Raw genomic sequence first — 3763 nt, forward strand, 5'->3', positions numbered from 1 at the left:
TTTTTCTATTTCTGCATTTTTGGTAACATAAAAAGCTGAACAGCTCCATGGAGATGAACTTTTTCTTATTAATCTTTTTTCTAGTAAATCTTGAATTTCCTTTTTACAGAAGTCTTCCATTTCTTTATTCATTTGTATAGCTCTGGCTTTTGTGGGGATTTGTTTTTCATCAAATTCTTTTGTATAGGGTAGAGTTACATGGTGTTTCTTTCTTTCCCAGAATGCATTTGGAATATCAGAACAGATTGTTGTTTCAATATCTTTTTTAAGGTTGTCTATCCTTTGTATGTTTTCGGGTTGTTGTAATTGTTGGTTTATTTTGTCAAAAGAAATTTCTTCTTTTAGGTATTGGATTTGGTTTTCCCTATAGTGTATTAAAGAGTTTATTCTTTGTTGATGTATTGAAAGTTTCTTTAATAAATTAAGATTCCTAATTCTTGGTTTTTCTACAAAAGGAAATTTAATTTTGGTTTTTAATATTTTTGTAGTTATTTCTTGGTGCTTGACCTTGTAAGGTTTTCACATTGATATAAATGGTGTTCCTAAAATAATATCTTGGGTTATGTCTCTAACCACCAGAAATGGTGTTTGGAATTTTATCCCTTGATTAATTATTTCAGCATTTGATAGTTTGTAAGTTATTTTTAACTTTCCACCATTAGCCGTTTTTAAGCCTTCTGAGGTTCTGTCGTAATATTTTGTGGGAATTAGTCCTTCTTTTATGCAATTTTGATCAGCTCCTGTGTCAAATAATGCTATAGTATTTATTTTGTATTCTTCATTAACCTGTATTGTTATTTTTATTAAATACCTTTGGATGGCTACTTCTGTAAGTACCATCATATAGTCTTGGGTTTTAGAGTTTTCTGTTTCAGATTCAGAACTATGTTGGTCATGAAATTTTTCAAAATTTATTTGTTTTTTCAAATTTTCTTGTTCTTTTCTTAACTGAATTATTTCTAATTTAATTTTTCTTATTTCAGAATTTAGTTCTTGTTTAGTTATCTTTTTAGGTTTCAAGTTTTCATATTGCTCAAAGATTATATTCTTAATATTATATATTGGGTCTGGTTTTACCATTGTTTGTTTATTTTCAATTGTTTTGACTGTTTCCCTTAATTTTTCTAAACATTCTTTTTTAAGAGCTGGGTCTTGGATTTTGTCTATTATTTCTATTATAAATTCTTGGTCTTTTGTTAAGACTTGAATTTGTTTTTCAGTTTCTGAAGAAGACTGGGATGTGGATTCAATTTCATCTATTTGTAATTCATCTGATGGTTCTGTTAATGTTTCTGTTTCTGTTGAAGATTCTAGTAGGATTTCATTTAGTTTTTGTTCAATTTCTTCCTCTAAATGAAGTTGATTTATTTTTCGTTTTATTCTGCAATATTTAGATATGTGCCCTGTTTTTCCACATTTGAAACATTTTATTGTTTTATCTATCCGTTTTGGTTCTTTATTCCTCTTTTTTAATTTCCGATATTCCTTATATTTTGGTGTTGTATAATATTCTTGGTAATTTTTTTTATGTTTTCTTTGTTTTATTGGTTTGGATGGGCAGCAATTTTTTGAAGAGGATTCTTGTTTAATGTCGAACTGTTGGCAGAAAGATCCTAATTCTTTTGCACAGAGTTTTCTTTCTCGTTTTAATTGTCTTTGTAATTTCAAATCTTGACATATTTTTAAACCTTCTTTTTGGGTAAAACTTATCAGTTCACCATAAGTTAAATCTTCATAGGGAATTATTCCTTTGTAAATTTCTCTGATTTGATTTCTAACTTTTTCACCTAATAATGTTGGAAGGCCAGCCAGGAATTTTTTTTTCCAGAATGGTTGACTGTTGTCTGTTCTTTGCATTATTCTTGTCATGAACATGTCTTTATACCATTTAAAGTCTGTTAATTTCTTGCATTTTAAATTTGACAATAATTCTGAATTCTTGTCTCTTAGATGTGAAGGATCTCCTATAAAATGTTTTTAGATTGAGAAAATTAATGTTGCTACAGCATTTTGAATTTGTTATCCTTGATTATCTGTTATGATATTTCCTTCTGTGTCTTGTTTAAATGCTTTTAAGATTTCTTGTTGTTGATTTGTGGAGAGATAGTTATCCCACCATCCTTTTAGTTGTCTTGTGAAACCAGCGACTAACATATAAGCAATCGCATGATCTGTAATTTGACCTGTTTGGTTTTGAGTTTTATATACATTAGAGACCATGGTCATTTGTTGAAGTATATTGAGAATGTTATATTCTGACATTCCGTCTATGTTCCATTCATATATTGGTATTTGCATTGTATTTGTTTTGGAAGGAAGGTTTTTCTTCTATGTTTATATCTGGGGTTATCATTTTTGGGTAATATATTTTTTGTGGTTCTTTCCAGATCATTTTGTTTATCTGTTGGTTTTGTAGGCTTTCTGTTGATAAATCAATTTCCTCATTTATGGTATTAATGTGTGGGTTTGGATGTCTTTGGGGAGTATCTTCTACTCTGATCTCTGAATATTGACTTTCTAAAGTTTCAAGTCTATTTTCTATTTCATGTATGAATTGATTTTTCGTTTGTTGGTATGTACTGGAGATTTCAAAAGGTATAAATGTGGGTTTTATATCCTTTTTCTGTGTTGATGTATTAGATGTTTGTTGAGTATTTGTTGGGTGTTGTAATTTTATTTCAATATTATCTAATTGTTCCGATATGGAATGTAGATTTAAGTTTGTGAAATTATTTTGTTCTATTATCATTTTAACATCTTTTGAGGTGATATGTTCTCCTAATTCAGGTGACCTCATTCTTAATGGAGTTGCTCTTATTCCTATGTTTTTATGTGAATATTAGATTTTTGTTAAGGGAGGATGATTTGACTCGATCTCAGTTTTATTTGTTTGCCATTTTTTTGTAATGTTTAAGGTGTTTAATTGTGGTTCTTCATATTCTTCAAACCATTCAAAAAAATCTATTAATATTTTATGTTTTTCCATAAATTTGTAATAATTTTGTAATATTCGTCAATTATATATGTTTGATTATCTGCACTCCTCACTGAGTATCAGATGACTCACCCATTTATTATACCATGTACAGATAAATAGGCCACAAGATTGCTTGGCAAAGGTTTTCCATTGATAGACCAAGTTTAGCATCTAGTATGTCCCCATCTTGACATGTCCATTCCACTAACTCTATCATGAGCTTCTACCTTTGGAGTTTGGTTTAGCTATTGTATATGTATGCACGACATGCCATTTGAATTTGTGTTAAGGGTTATAAAGTACAAACCTACTTGATGGTCAATGTGTGGCCTTCTGAATATCATGTTAAGAATTATGTATGATCAGTGTGCTAGGGATAATTTTATATATTTGAATTTAAATTATATTATGATTATCGTGTATGTGGAATCCCTTGGATAACAATGTATGAGTTGATTTTTATTTTGAAACTCTAAGGCTTGCTCAGGCTTCACGGGCTTCGCTTGCCAGACTTGTGTGCCAATCATGGACCCTCAGATTTAGGTTATGATAGAGGGTAAGCCTAATGACATACACTACTTGTGGAGACTCCTTAAGGATGATTGATATACCCTTAACATAAGGGTGTTTGATAGAACATTTGGTCACACTAATAGTGCATTAAATATATACATATATATGCATATATTTGTCAGTTATATATGTTTAATTATATGCACCTGTCACTGAGTTTTGTATGAGTCACCCATTTATTGTACCATTTGTAAATAAATAGGCCACAGTATT

At 29.8% G+C, this 3763-nt stretch overlaps 1 long non-coding RNA gene across 1 annotated transcript in view; it reads left to right on the forward strand.

Annotated features, from left to right (window-relative positions):
* Positions 1 to 3345, forward strand: part of LOC110424886 (uncharacterized) — a 16271-nt gene extending 12926 nt beyond the window's left edge. The window contains exon 4 of the long non-coding RNA XR_016351798.1: positions 3090 to 3345. This is a non-coding gene — a long non-coding RNA (uncharacterized LOC110424886). The remainder of the gene's footprint in view (positions 1 to 3089) is intronic.
* Positions 3346 to 3763: the final 418 nt, after the last annotated feature.

This window comes from Theobroma umbraticum, unplaced genomic scaffold (genome assembly GCF_002168275.2).
Source record: "Theobroma umbraticum cultivar Fairchild unplaced genomic scaffold, ASM216827v3 scaffold_81.0, whole genome shotgun sequence".
NCBI lineage: Eukaryota > Viridiplantae > Streptophyta > Magnoliopsida > Malvales > Malvaceae > Theobroma > Theobroma umbraticum.